At 37.1% G+C, this 16234-nt stretch overlaps 1 long non-coding RNA gene across 3 annotated transcripts in view; it reads right to left on the minus strand.

The window, feature by feature from the left end:
* The window catches only part of LOC139037696 (uncharacterized), a 207222-nt gene that overhangs the window by 174587 nt on the left and 16401 nt on the right, over positions 1-16234 (minus strand). For all 3 annotated transcript variants that reach the window (XR_011490528.1, XR_011490527.1, XR_011490529.1), the window contains one exon: positions 780-858. This is a non-coding gene — a long non-coding RNA (uncharacterized lncRNA). The remainder of the gene's footprint in view (positions 1-779; positions 859-16234) is intronic.

The following is a 16234-nucleotide window of genomic DNA, read 5'->3' on the forward strand; positions in this document are numbered from 1 at the left end:
CTGGCAGCTTAAAATAATGTTTTAAGTGAAAAGAAACATTTTAAAACCTTACATATTGAGCAATACATACACTATATCTATCTATTTATCTATCTATCTATCTATCTATATACACATATATGGATTTATATGGACATATATGTTGGCACAGTGGTAAAGAAACCAGCTGCCAATATGGGAGATACAGGAGGTGTGGCTTTGATCCAGGTTGGGAAGAACCCCTGGAGTAGGAAACGACAATCCACTCCAGTATTCTTGCCTGGAAAATTCCATGGACAGACTGGCATGTGTGACCACGGGGTCACACAGTCGGAACCACTGAGCTTGCACACATATGGATAAACACACACACACACACACACACACACACAAATATGTTAACTCTCTTCAGGTAGTAGAATCCAGATTATTTTATTTTTCTTATGACTTTTCTCTGTTTTCTAGTCTTTTTGCAGAGATCAAAACATTTCAACATTATTGTTGAAATATGGAAAAGCAAAATGAAGATAATTATAGCTCCAGTTGATAACTGATTCTGGCATACAAATCAGACAAGCATTCATACCATATGTATGTCTGATAGTTAAGGCTAATTGCCTCTGACTACTTCACGTCCCAGTGCCATGTGTTACTGGCTGTGTAACTTAACCAAGTTACTTAGTTTCTCTGTGCCATGGTTTCCTTATCTGTAAAACACTAATAGTTCCTATTATGTTTTGGGCAGTTGAGTTAGTGACTCAGAGTAAACACCACGTAAGAGTTAAAAATTATTAACATACCTGGCAACATAAGTAGTATGAAGACAAATTTGTTCATCTACTGTGTTCACTGACAGATTACTAGGACACAGAACAGCACCTGGAAAATAATAGGCAATAAATACATGATGAATGAATAGAGACATGAAAGATAAAGGGAGGAAGGAAGGCCTCTGTCTTTAATTTGATAAGGATAATAATTCACATATAATAATATAACAGGAATATTATTAATAATGATTATTATGTGTACTTAGATGCATTTGAATGTCTTTTATCTAATTCATTTCTTTTTCAAATAAATTAAGACAAGCATAGATTTTGTAATGGAAATCTCTATGATTCACTCTCTCGTGTATATTGGAGTCAATTTTGACCAACTGTTGACTTAATTTTAAGCTATATATATTATCACATAACTCTAAATCCACATTTCTCTTTTACTTATATGGAGATCAACTTATTTTAAAGGAGAACCATGCACTATGCAGACAGTTAAGGGATTAAAAAAATAACAACATAGTGTGTTCCCTGGACAGCAGAATGTGAAAGGTGTAAAATATTTCATATTTTCCTTAAGGACATGTAAATGCTTTGAAAAATGTCATGAAATGATTGTCTTTGCTGGAAAGGCCATTTTCATTATTGATGAGCATTGTGGTAGAATGTTATCAGACTAGTCAGCCTGCTCTTATAGCACTGTCAAAAGAGATTAGTTATCAAATTACAATGACCCTTAAGAAACCAACTGTGGACTTCCAGTTTGAGGATGACACAATGAAGATATTTCTGTATCCTTTTCTCAAAAAAATCACTTATAAAACAGAAAGAACAGAACACAGAAACAGAAACTCATCAGTAAAAACAAGAGGCATCTGGGACCCTGACTCACAACACACAAGGACTATAAGTAGAAAGGATGAAAAGGATGTAAGTGGAAAGGATGGAAATCATATCCAGTGTCAATGAGAAGAAAGCCCATTTGTCACCACAGAACCCAGAAAGATTCAGGAGTGTAGGCCTTGTGAATGTAAGGCAATGTTGACATTGGTGCTAAAAATAGGGCAGTGTCCCTTATTTTTCTTTTTAGTAATTGTATAAAGTGCTTCCACAGAGAAGGCAATGGCACCCCACTCCAGTACTCTTGCCTGGAAAATTCCATGGACGGAGGAGCCTGGTAGGCTACAGTCCGTGGGGTCGCTAAGATCGGACAGGACTGAGCGACTTCACTTTCACTTTTCACTTTCATGCATTGGAGAAGGAAATGGCAACCCACTCCAGTGTTCTTGCCTGGAGAATCCCAGGGACGGGGGAGCCTGGTGGGCTGCCGTCTATGGGGTCGCACAGAGTCGGACACGACTGAAGCGACTCAGCAGCAGCAGCAGAGTAAAGTGCTTCCGAGTTGGTACAGCGGCAAAGAACCCACCTGCCAATACAAAAGACACGAGACGAGGGTCCAATCCCTGTGTTGGGAAGGTCCCCTCGAGTAAGAAACTTGCCAACCCACTCCAGTATTCTTGCCTGGGAAATTCCATGGATGAAGGAGCTAGTGGGCTACTGTCCATGGGGTTGCAAGAACCAGACATGACTGAACAACTGAACACAAAAGCAAAGAGAAGTCAAATCCCCCAATTCTCACAACGAGCCCATTGTGATGGGCAACTTCCCTGTCTGTCCCTGATGAAAGCAGACATGACTATTTTGGATGGAGACAGGATCCAGATTAAAAGACTCCTTGCAGAGGAAAGTAGGAAAGGGAATTCTATACTGAAAACTAGGAGTTTAAGTGTAATTCTTAAGTGAAACAGCCAGTTATACTTAAGGGTGAAGAATCTACAGAAATTATTTGGAATTATTTACAAGGAAGATTTGTCCATTCTCCACTATTTAGTTTTTCAATTATTTATTTTTTTCACTATGGCCTCATGGATATTTATTTCATACTTTGTGTTATAACCCAGTACTACTTTGCTTATTTTATCAGATTGTTCCTGCTTTGGCCATTAGGAGCTCTTTCAGTTGACTCTGGTATCCTTTTGACATGTCCGATCATTGTGGTGGAGGCGCTGTTTCAGCAATTCCTTACTTTCTAACACTGCAAGATGCTCCAGGTTGATCTTGAATATTTTCTGTCTTAGTCCTAGAGCCAGCCATTTTTCTGAGAATGCTTGTTTCCTTTCATTGTAGCATTGCATTGGAAACTCAAATTTGTGTTCCTAAGTGTGCTATCTTTCTGTTTTTGGTATCTATTTTAATTCCATTGTGGTTGGAGAACATATCATGTATAATTTCTATTCTTAAAAATTTAAAGAATGTGTTTTATACTCCACCATGTGGTATATCTTGGTGAATATTCCATGTGAGTTTGAGAAGAATGTACATTTTGATGTTGTTGTGTGGAGTGCTCTATAAATATTGATTATATCAAGTTAACTGATAGTGTTATTCAGGTCAACCACATACTTATTGATTCTTCTGCCAGCCTGACCTATCAATTACTGTCAAGGGGTGTTGAAATGACCAATTATGAGTGAATTTGTCTATTTCTTCTTTCAGTTATAACAGTTTTTGCCTCACATATTTTGATTGTTGTCAGGTGCATATAAGTTTAGGATTATAAGTCTTCCTGAAGAACTGATTCCTTTATCATTACGTAGAACCCCTCTAATTCTTGATAACTTTTGTTGTCCCAAAGTGTGTTTTGTCTAAATGTAATAGAGATACTCAGGCTTTGTTTCGATTAGTGTTGGCATTGTACACTTTTCTCCATCCCATTACTTTTAACTGTTTAAAGTTTTCATATTTAAATCAAGCTTATTGTCAACAACATACAGTTGGGCTTTATTTTTTTAATCTACTCTGACAATCTCTGCCTTTAATTGGTGCTTTTAGACTAATCACATTTAAAGTGATAACTGATATTCTTGGGTTAATATAAACCATGTTATAACTGTGGTTTAGTCATTATCAGAATCTCTTTTTGTGCGTTCTCTGGTCTTAATTGAGCATTTTATATGATTTTATTTTATCTCCTCTGTTGGTGGATCAATTATATTTCTTTAAATAAAACTTAGTTGTTGTTACAGAGTGTACAATGTACATTTTTACCTTATCTAAGTCTGCCTTCAAATAATAATATTCCACTACACTTTAGTGCAGGTTCTTCTAACAGAGAATACTATTTCCTCTCTCCTGCCCCTTATGACATTACTGTCATTTATTTCACTTATCCATATGCTATAAACACCCAATACATTGTCAATATTATTCCTTTGAACAATTACCTTTTAGAGTCATTAAAATGAGAAAAAATGAATTGTTTTTACCTTATTTTTCCTCCATCGCTTTTCTTTTCTTATTTAGACCCATGTTTCTAATATATAATTTCCCATCCCAATATTTCCCAGCATCAGGGTATTTTCAAATGAGTCAGCTCTCTGCATCAGGTGGCCAAAGTATTGGAATTTCAGCTTCAACATCAGTCCCTCAAATGAACACCCAGCACTAAACTCCTTTAGGATGGACTGGTTGGATCTCCTTGCTGTCCAAGAGACTCTCAAGAGTCTTCTCCAATACCACAGTTCAAAAGCATCAATTCTGCACTCAGCTTTCTTTATTGTCCAAATCTCACATCCATACATGACTACTGGAAAAGCCATAGCCTTGCCTAGGTGGACCTTTGCTGGCAAAGTAATGTCTCTGCTTTTTAATGTGCTATCTAGGTTGGTCATAACTTTCCTTCCAAGGAGGAAGCGTCTTTTAATTTCATGGCTGCAATCACCATCCTCAGTGATTTTGGAGCCCAGAAAAATAAAGTCAGCCACTGTTTTCCACTGTTTCCCCATCTATTTGCCATGAAGTGATGGGATCAGATGCCATGATCTTAGTTTTCTGAATGTTGAGCTTTAAGCCAACTTTTTCACTCTCTTCTTTCACTTTCATCAAGAAGTTCTGAATATCAGAGAAATGCAAATCAAAACCACAATGAGGTACCATTATACGCCAGTCAGGATGGCTGCTGTCCAAAAGTCTACAAGCAATAAATGCTGGAGAGGGTGTGGAGAAAAGGGAACCCTCTTACACTGTTGGTGGGAATGCAAATTAGTACAGCCACTATGGAAAACAGTGTGGAGATTTCTTAAAGAGCTGGAAATAGAACTGCCATATGACCCAGCAATCCCACTTCTGGGCATACACACCGAGGAAACCAGATCTGAAAGAGACACGTGCACCCCAATGTTCATCGCAGCACTGTTTATAATAGCCAGGACATGGAAGCAACCTAGATGCCCATCAGCAGACGAATGGATGAGGAAGCTGTGGTACATATACACCATGGAATATTACTCAGCCATTAAAAAGAATTCATTTGAATCAGTTCTAATGAGATGGATGAAACTGGAGCCCATTATACAGAGCGAAGTAAGCCAGAAAGATAGAGACCAATACAGTATACTAACACATATATATGGAATTTAGAAAGATGGTAACGATAACCCTATATGCAAAAAAGAAAAAGAGACTCAGATGTATAGAACAGACTTGTAGACTCTGGGAGAAGGCGAGGGTGGGATGTTTCAAGAGAACAGCATCGAAACATGTGTATTATCTAGGGTGAAACAGATCACCAGCTCAGGTTGGATGCATGAGACAAGTGCTCGGGCCTGGTGCACTGAGAAGACCCAGAGGGATCGGGTGGAGAGGGAGGTGGGAGGGGGGACCGGGATGGGGAATACATGTAAATCCATGGCTAATTCATTTCAATGTATGACAAAAACCACTGCAATGATGTAAAGTAATTAGCCTCCAACTAATAAAAATAAATGGAAAAAAAAAAGCAACTCAGAAAAAAAAAAGAAAAAAAAAAAGAAAAAAAAAAAGAAGTTCTTGAGTTCTTCACTTTCTGCCATAAGGGTGGTATCATCTGCATATCTGAGGTTATTGATATTTCTCCCAGCAATCTTGATTCCAGCTTATGCTTCCTCCAGCCAAGCGTTTCTCATGATGTACTCTGAATATAAGTTAAATAAGCAGGGTGACAATATACAGCCTTGACATACTCCTTTTCCTATTTGGAACCAGTCTGTTGTTTCATGTCCAGTTCTAACTACTGCTTCCTGACCTGTATACAGGTTTCTCAAGAGGCAGGTCAGGTGGTCTGGTATTCCCATCTCTTTCAGAATTTTTCACAGTTTATTGTGATCCACACAGTCAAAGGCTTTGGCATAGTCAATAAAGCAGAAATAGATGTTTTTCTGGAACTCTCTTGCTTTATCAATGATCCAGTGAATGTTGGCAATTTGATCTCTGGTTCCTCTGCTTTTTCTAAAACAGCTTGAACATCTGGAAGTTCATGGTTCACATATTGCTGAAGCCTAGCTTGGAGAATTATTACTTTACTAGCATGTGAGATGAGTGCAATTGTGCGGTAGTTTGAGCATTCTTTGGCATTATCTTTCTTTGGGATTGGAATTAAAACTGACCTTTTCTAGTCCTGTGGCCACTACTGAGTTTTCCAAATTTGCTGACATATTGAGTGCAACACTTTCACAGCATCATCTTTTAGAATTTTAAGTAGCTCAACTGGAATTCCATTACCTCCACTAGCTTTGTTTGTAGTGATGCTTCCTAAGGCCCACCTGACTTCACATTCCAGGATATCCAGCTCTAGGTGAGTGAGTAATCACACTTTCATGATTATCTTGGTCGTGAAGATTTTTTTTGTACAGTTCTCCTGTGTATTCTTGCCACATCTTCTTAGTATCTTCTGCTTCTATTAGGTCCATACCATTTCTGTCCTTTATTGAGTCCATCTTTGCATGAAATGTTCCCTTGGTATCTCTAATTTTCTTGAAGAGCTCTCTAGTCTTTTCCATTCTTTTGTTTTCCTCTATTTCTTTGCACTGATCGCTAAGGAAGGCTTTCTTATCTCTCCTTGCTATTCTTTGGAATTCTGCATTCAAATGGGTATATCTTTCCTTTTCTCCTTTGCTTTTTGCTTCTCTTCCTTTCATAGCTATTTGTAAGGCCTCCTCAGACAGCCATTTTGCTTTTTTGCATTTCTTTTTCTTGGGGATGGTCTTGCTCCCTGTCTCCTGTACAGTCCATAGTTCATCAAGCACTCTGTCTATCAGATCTAGTCCCTTACATCTAGTTCTCACTTCCACTGTTTAGTCATAAGGGATTTGATTTAGGTCATACCTGAATGGACTTTCTGCAATTTAAGTCTGAATTTGGCAATAAGGAGCTCATGATCTGAGCCACAGACTGCTCCTGGTCTTGTTTTTCCTGACTGTATAGAGCTTCTCCATCTTTGGCTGCAAAGGATATAATCAATCTGATTTCGGTGTTGACCATCTGGTGATGTCCATGTGTAGACTCTTCTCCCATGTTGTTGGAAGAGGGTGTTTGCTATGACCAGTGCGTTCTATTGGCAGATACTCTGTTAGCCTTTGCCCTGCTTCATTCTGTACTCCGAGGTCAAATTTGCCTGTTACTTCAGGTGTTTATTGACTTCCTACTTTTGCATTCCAGTCTCCTATAATGAAAAGGATATCTCTTTTGGGCGTTAGTTCTAGCAGGACTCTGGGAGTTGGTGATGGACAGGGAGGCCTGGCGTGCTACGGTTCATGGGGTCACAAAGAGTCGGACATGACTGAGCTACTGAACTGAACTGATCTACCTAAAGAAGAACATTATTTAACATTTCTTGCAGGACAGGTCTGCTGATGGTAAGTTACTTCAGTTTTTGTTTGAGAAATCCTTTATTTCTCCCTCATTTTTATAGGACAACTTCATTGGATATAGAATTTTAGACTGGAGGTTTCTTTCCTTCAGCTAGGCCATGGTAAAGTCTTTCTTCCTATAAAGTAAAGCCTTTATTATGGAGAAGGCTCTGTATTATGAAGAATAATCACCATGAGTACTCTTTCCTTCGCCCTACCAGAGACAGGAGGGGTTCTTTCCCAAATTATCACACTGGAAACTGGTAAAGCTCCAAAAATGTGGCTCCACAACTGTGGCTCCCAAGAGTCTCCCGAAGTCTTGCTAACACTCATATAGCCTCTAAAATATGTCAAAATTGTCATTTAAGTATTGCTATCAGTTGATGATTCCAGGGTCTTCTGATCCAGGTAATGTGATCTCAACTTGGACTCTGTATTTACCTGTCTCTCTAGATTTCAGAGTGATGTTTTGCCCTGAAAACGCCAAGAAGAGTCACCGATTTTCTGTCTGTTTGACTTTTTGTTGCTCTAAAGACAGGAGTGACAATCCCCAAGCTCTTGAAATGTCACAGCTGAAAACTGAAGTCTAGATATAAAATTTTGATGACAAAAAGTTCAAGTATTAAGTTTTAAAAATTGACTTTAGAATCAAACAAAACCCTTCCTTTTGATTTTGCAAACTTGTGACATAAAATATTGTGACACAAAAATGCTAATGAAATTATATGGAGAAAAAATTATATCTACTCTGAAAATTATTTATAAACTACTTCCAACCATAATCATCTATTTCTTTCAAATACTTCCTGATGGACATAAATAGCTGCAATGCTGAACATACCATTGACTTCATATTGATCATTCTTAAAACATAAGAGAGGATAAAAATTTAACATTTAACAAAGTAAGCATAAAGAAACTGGTAAGTGAGTAACAATTTGCTGCTTTCAGTCATTTTCATATTAGCACTTCTAAAGAAAACATTTGATGAAAAATATTTCTAAACTAAGTCTATATCTCCATCAAGGATTTTTTTTTAATATATTTACAACTTTAGTAATCACTGGCTAATGTTAATTATCTCACTGAAAGTGGGAGAAAAACTGCTAGCTCTGTCACACCAATTTCCATGGTGCTTTGATGATTATTTGAGTAGGAATTATGATACAAATTGATTAAGTACTATATTTATTTCAAAGTGTGATTATAAGAAGAATAAAAATATCATAATGAACCCATGAATAATATACACTTGGTACTAATTACAAGGATAAATTAAGACACTTTAGAATGATAACAATGTATAAAGGATTGGGTGGTATGGAGAACTTTTGTTCCATTTCCTCATTCATTGCCCCATAAGTTACCTAATTAACATACAGAAAATCCCAGTACAGATGACTCAGCAAGTTTACATCTTTCAGCTTTTATATGGAGTATTTTATTAAGAAATATTTATGATCTAATTAACATATAAAAAGCTACCAAATTTTTCCAGATTTAAAAACACTCAGCTACAAGCATATACTAAATGTTTAACAGTGTCAGAAGTGATAGGGACATTAAATGCAGCATGTTCCCTATTATAAGAGACCTAAAATTTTAATGTGGAAAATTTTATTTGAAAACTCACACTGTTGGCATCTTTTAAAATATTTGAAAATCAGACAACACTAAGCCAGAAATTCTATATAGGAACAATTATCTAGAGCTGAAAATATATACCAGGATGATCAATCAATAAAAGATGAAGGTTTGGCTTTAATTTTTGATCAGTCCCATTTAGTCCAAAATTGTCTCCAGAGGTCTTTCGGTCATTCAACTATAACTTATATTCACCTATTTTTTTTATTAGGTAAATGCACTGACCTAAAGTAAAAGCAAGAGTTTTATACTGATAATTTAAGTCTTTGCTTCTCAAGAAAACTTGAGTGAATGTTTTAGAGAGTTATGTACTAGAAAATCCCATTATTTCTTCCTGAGAAATAGTTCCTCCTGTAAGCTTGCATCATTCTTTTACCTGTCCTCTGAGGCCAATTGAATTCAGGATCTTCGCTTTACAGTAAGACCAACCTAAGTTAAATCTCAGTTCTGCCACAAAAAAAAAATTGTAAAATTGAGCAAATCAACCAACTTCTTGGATCCTCAGCATAAAATAATAATATGATTGTGTCCACTGGTCAGTGTTCAGTCAAGAAAATAGATCTACTACAAGTCTTATAGGAATAAGTCCCTTACACAATCTTGGAGCTGAGGTATGGACAGGTTGGGTAAATAAACTTCTGGAATTCAGTAAAGTTGCAGAATACAAAATTAATACACAGAAATCTGTTGTATTTCTATATATTAACAACAAAAGATCAGAAACAGAAATTATGAAAACAATCTCATTTACCATCATATCAAAAAGAATAAACTATCTAGGAATAAACCTACCTAAGGAGGCAAAGACCTGTACTCTGGAAACTGTAAGACACTGATGAAAGAAATCAACGATGACACGAACAAATAAAAAGATACTCCCATGTTCTTGGATTAGAAAAATTGATATATTTAAAATCATTTTAAAACCCAAGGTAATCTACAGATTCAAAGCAATCCCTATCAAATTACCAATGACATTTTTTGCAGATCTAGACCAAAATACTTTAAAATTTGTATGGAAACACAGAAGACCTGAAAAAGTCCAAGAAATCTCTAGAACAAAAGATGGAGCTTCAGGAATTGGGCTCTGTGATTTCATACTATACTATAAACCTATATTAATCAAAAGCATATGGTAATGTCACAAAGACAGGTAAATATATCAATGAAACAGGGTATAAAACCCAGAAAGAAATCCACTCACCCATGGTTAATAAATCTATGACAAAGTAGGTAAGAATATATAATAGATAAAAGACAGTCCCACCAATTAGTGGTGCCAGTAAAACTTGATAGACACATGTGAAAGAATGAAAATAGAACATTTTCTAACACCATACACAAAAATAAATTTAAAATGAACTAAAGACCTAAATTTAAGACTGAATACTATAAAATTCTTAGAGGGAAACAAAGGCAAACTCTTTGACATAAATCACAGCAATTTCTTTCTGGATCTACCTCCTAGAGTAATGAATTAAAAAACAAAGTAAAAAAATGGAACTTAATTAAAATAAAAGCTTTTTCACAGCAAAGGAAACCATAAACAAAAAAGATAGCCAATGGAATGGGAGAAAATATTCTCAAATTATGCAATGAACAATGGATTAATCTTTAAAATGTATAAAAGATCATGTAGTTCTATATAAAAAAAATAGATCAAAAAATGGGTGGAAGGTCTAAATGTAATTTCTCCAAAGAAGACATAGAGATAGGCAAAAAGCATATGAAAAGATTCTCAACATTGCTAATTGTTAGAGAAATGCAAATCAAACTGTAATATAGTATCACCTTGAACTAATCATAATGGCCAACATCAAAAGGTCTACAAACAACAAATGCTGGAGAGGCTGTGGAGAAAAGGGAACTTCCCTACACTGGTAGGAATGTAAATACTTACAGGCATTATAGAGAACACTATGAAGGTTCCCCAAAAAAATAAAAAATAAAAAAAATTACAAATAGAGCTTTTATATGATCCAGCAATCCCATTCTGGGCATATATCTGGAGAAAATCATATGGGCAAAACCTTTGAAAAGATACACGCACATCAAAGTTCATTGCAGCACTACTTACAATAGTCAAGACATGAAAGTAACCTAACTGTCCATCAACAGATGAACGAATAATGAAAACACAGAATATTACTCCATTCAGCCATAGAAGCATCACTACAAACAAAACTTTGAACTATTTCAAATCCTAAAAGTTGATGCTGTGAAAGTGCTGCACTCATATGCCAGCACACATGGAAAACTCAGAAGTGGCCACAGGACTGGAAAAGGTCAGTTTTCATTCCAATCCCAAAGAAGGGCAGTGCCAAAAGATGTTCAAACTACTGCGCAATTGCAATTCTTCTCACATGCTAGCAAAGTAATGCTCAAAACTCTTCAAGCCTGGCTTCAACAGTATGTGAACTGAGAACTTCCAAATGTTCAACCTGAATTTACAAAAGGCAGAGGGACCAGAGATCAAATGGCCAACATCCACTAGATCACAGAGAAAGCAAGAGAGTTCCAGAAAAACATCAACTTCTGCATCATTGACTACACTAAAGCCTTTGACTGTGTGGATCAAAACAAACTGTGGAAGATTCTTAAAGAGATAAGAATACCAGACCACATTACCTGCCTCCTGAAAAACTGTATGCAGGTCAAGAAGCAAGAGTTAGAGCTGGACATGGAACAATGTACTGGTTCAAAATTGAGAGGGGAGTTTGTCCAGCCTGTATAGTGTCACCATGCTAATTTAACTTATATGCCGAGTACATCATGAGAAATGTTGGGCTAGATGAGACACAAACTGGAATCAAGATTGCCTGGAGAAATAATGATAACCTCAGATATGGAGATGACACCACCCTAATGGCAGAAAGCAAAGAGGAACAAAAGAGACCCTTGATGAAAGTGAAAGAGGAGAGTGAAAAAGCTGGCTTAACACTCAACTTTTAAAAAATGAAGATTATGGCATCTGGTCTCATCACTTCATGGCAAATAGATGGGGAAACAATGGAAACAATGACAGACTTTATTTTCTTGGGCTCCAAAATCACTGCAGATGGTGACTGCAGCCATGAAATTTAAAGACGCTTACTCCTTGGAAGAAAAACTATGACAAACCTAGACAGAATATTAAAAAGCAGAGACATTACTTTACCAACAAATGTCCATCTAGTCAAAGCTACGGTTTTTCCAGGAGTCATGTATGGATGTGAGAGTTGGACCAAAAAGAAAGTTGAACACTGAAGAATTGAAGCTTTTGAACTGTGATGTTGAAGAAGACTCTTGAGAGTCCCTTGGACTGCAAGGAGATCAAACCAGTCAATCCTAAAGGAAACCAGTTCTGAATATTCATTGGAAGGACTGATGTTGAAGCTGCAGCTCCAATACTTTGGCCACGTCATCCAAAGACTCATTAGAAAAGATGTGATGCTGGGAAAGATTGAAGGCAGGAGGAGAAGGGGACAACAGAAGATGGGGTGGTTGGATGACATCACTGACAATGGACATGAATTTGAGCAAGCTTCGGCAGATGGTGAAGTACAGGGAAGCCTGGCATGCTGCAGTCCTTGGGGTCACAAAGAGTAAAACACAACTGAGCAACTGAACAACAGCAGCCACAAAAAGCATGAAATAACACCATTTGCAGCAACGTGGGTGGATTTAGAGAGTGTCATACTAAGTGAGTAAGTCAGAGAGAGAAATACAAATATCATATGATATCATGTATACATGGAACATTTTTTAAAAAGATACCAATGAATTTATTTATAATACAGAAACAGACTTAGAAAATAAATTATTAATTACCAAAGGAGAAAGATAGGGGAGGGATAAATTAAAAGGTTTGGATTCACATATAAGCACTGCTACATATAAAATAGAGAATCGACAAGGACGTACTGTACAGTTCAGGGAACTCCACTCTGTAGTCTGTAATACATTATAAGGAAAAGAATCTGAAAAGGGATATATATATACATATACTATATATAAAATATATAAATATTTTATATATATTGTATATATATTGTATATTTTATATATATATATATATATATATAAGGACATACATATATATCCTTTGTGGTATACCTGAAATTAATACATTGTAAATCCACTATACTCTAGTACAAAATAAAAATTAAACAAATAATTGTGTCTATCAGTCAGTGTTCAGTCAAGAAATCACACTACTATGAGTCTTATAGGAATACATCCCTTACACAAACTTGGGGTTTGGGTGTAAGGAGGTTTGGTAAATAAACATCTGGAAGGAGGATGGATCATCAAAGAAAGTCAGTGATTAGTCTGAAGAACTGGCCCTGTGACATGTAAGAGTTGGTGGAAAATCTAAGAGGCCAACCCTGTTAACCACCATAGTAGGAGTATGAAGACAGAGTTTCTGAAGAGGTCTATGAGAAGGCATGATTTTATCCAGCAGCTACTGCCTCTGCCTATCTAAAGTCAAGTGACAGGACTAAGTTTGGTGCCACTTATGGCCAGTATGGCTATCTGTCCATACTGATGCAAAGAAAAAACAGCAACAAATTATAATCCACTTCTGTTTCTGAACCTTAACATTACCTGACCATGAAAACTATGACCAATGGTTGCTTCCTACATTTCCGTCCTCCAAATCTTACCCAAGTTCCTAGAAAACTCTAAGCAAACCTATACCAGAAAGAGACTCAGGGGACCTGAAATTCAACTTAACCAAACTGACAATCAACAGCCAGAAAAGGAATCTACTTCATGGTGTTATGAAGATAATTCCTATAATATAGTTTGTGTAGTCCAGTTATCAGATATTGATGAGAATAATCCCAAGGCAGATTTGAATAAAACCTTAAAACCTCTTATATTTAGTCCAAAGGTTACAATTATTTTAAAACAAATGTGTGAATAGTGTAATTTGAACTAAAAATTTTATTGGTAATAGGCTGCAATGTGGAATCTAAAGTACCTCATTTGAAAAATTTTCTATCAAATATCTCTTTTAGTCAGTTCAGTTCAGTTGCTCAGTCATGTCCGACTCTTTGCAACACGCCAGGCCTACCAGTACTTCACCAACTCCTGGAGTTTACTCAAATCCATGTCTATTGAGTCGGTGATGCCATACAACCATCTCATCCTCTGTCCTCACCTTCTCCTCCTGCCTTCAATCTTTCCCAGCATCAGGGACTTTTCAAATGAGTCAGTTCTCTGCATCAGGTGGCCAAAGTACTGGAGTTTCAGCTTCAGCATCAGTCCTTCCATGAATATTCAGGACTGATTTCCTTTAATATGGACTGGTTGGATCTCCTTGCACCCCAAGGGACTCTCAAGAGTCTTCTCCAGTACCACAGTTCAAAAGCTTCAGTTCTTCAGCACTCAGCTTTCTTTATAGTCCAACACTCACATCCATACATGACTACTGGAAAAACCATAGCCTTGACTAAATGGACGTTTGTTGGCAAAGCAATGTCTCTGGTTTTTAATATGTTGTCTAGGTTGGTCAAAACTTTTCTTTCAAGGAGTAAGCATCTTTTAATTTCATGGTTGCAGTCACCATCTGCAGTGATTTTGGAGCCCCCCCAAATATAGTCTGTCACTGTTTCCGTTGTTTCCCCATCTATTGCCATGAAGTAATGGGACCAGATGCCAAGATCTTAGTATTCTGAATATTGAACTTTAAGCCAACTTTTTCACTTTCTTCTTCACTTTCATCAAGAGGCTCTTTAGTTCTTCTTCACCTTCTGCCATAAGAGTGGTGTCATCTGCATATCTGAGGTTATTGATATTTCTCCCAGCAATCTTGATTCCAGCTTGTGCTTCACCCAGCCCAGCATTTCTCATGATGTACTCTGCATATAAGTTAAACAAGCAGGGTGACAATATACAGCCTTGATGTACTCCTTTCCTGATTTGGAACCAGTCTGTTGTTCCATGTCCAGTTCTAACTGTTGCTTCCTGATCTGCATACAGATTTCTCAGGAGGCAGGTCAGGTTGTCTGGTATTCTCATCTCTAAGAATTTTCCACAGTTTGTTGTGATCCACACAGTCAAAGGTTTTGGCATAGTCACTAAAGCAGAAGTTGACAATTTTCTGGAACTCTCTTGCTTTTTGAGGATCCAACGGATGTTGGCAATTTGATCAGTGGTTCCTCTGCCTTTTCTAAAACCAGCTTGAACATCTGGAAGTTCATGGTTCACGTGTTGCTGAAGCCTGGCTTGGAGAATTTTGAGCATCACTTTGCTAGTGTGTGAGATGAGTGCAACTATGCAGTAGTTTGAGCATTCTTTGGGATTGCCTTTCTTAGAGATTGGAATGAAAACTGACCTTTTCCAGTCCTGTGGCCACTGCTGAGTTTTCTAAATTTGCTGGCATATTGAGTGCAGCACATTTTCAGCATCATCTTTTTTTTGGATTTGAAATAGTTCAGCTGGAATTCCATCACCTCCACTAGCTTTGTTCATAGTGATGCTTCCCAAGGCCCACTTGACTTCACTTTCCAGGACGTCAGGCTCTAGGTGAGTGATCACAACATTGTGATTATCTGGGTCGTGAAGATCTTTTTTGTACAGTTCTCCTGTGTATTCTTGCCACCTTTTTTTAATATCTTCTGCTTCTGTTAGGTCCATACCATTTCTGTCCTTTAGTGAGTCCATCTTTGCATGAAATGTTCCCTTGGTATCTCTAATTTTCTTGAAGAGCTCTCTAGTCTTTTCCATTCTTTTGTTTTCCTCTATTTCTTTGCATTGAATGCAGAGGAAGGCTTTCTTATCTCTCCTTGCTATTCTTTGGAACTCTGCATTTAGATGGGTATATCTTCCCTTTTCTCCTTTGCCTTTTGCTTCTCTTCTTTTCACAGCTATTTGTGAGGACTCCTCAAACAACCATTTTGCCATTTTGCATTTCTTTTTGGGGATTGGTCTTGATCCATGCCTCCTACACAATGCCACAAACCTCCACCATAGTTCTTCAGGCACTCTATCAGACCTAATCCCTTGAATCTATCTGTCACTTTCATGGCATAATCGTAAGGGATTTGACCTAGGTCATACCTGAATGATCTAGTGGTCTTCCCTACTTTCTTCAATGTAAGTCTGAATTTGGCAATAAGG

Source organism: Odocoileus virginianus, chromosome 12 (genome assembly GCF_023699985.2).
Source record: "Odocoileus virginianus isolate 20LAN1187 ecotype Illinois chromosome 12, Ovbor_1.2, whole genome shotgun sequence".
NCBI classification, from domain to species: domain Eukaryota; kingdom Metazoa; phylum Chordata; class Mammalia; order Artiodactyla; family Cervidae; genus Odocoileus; species Odocoileus virginianus.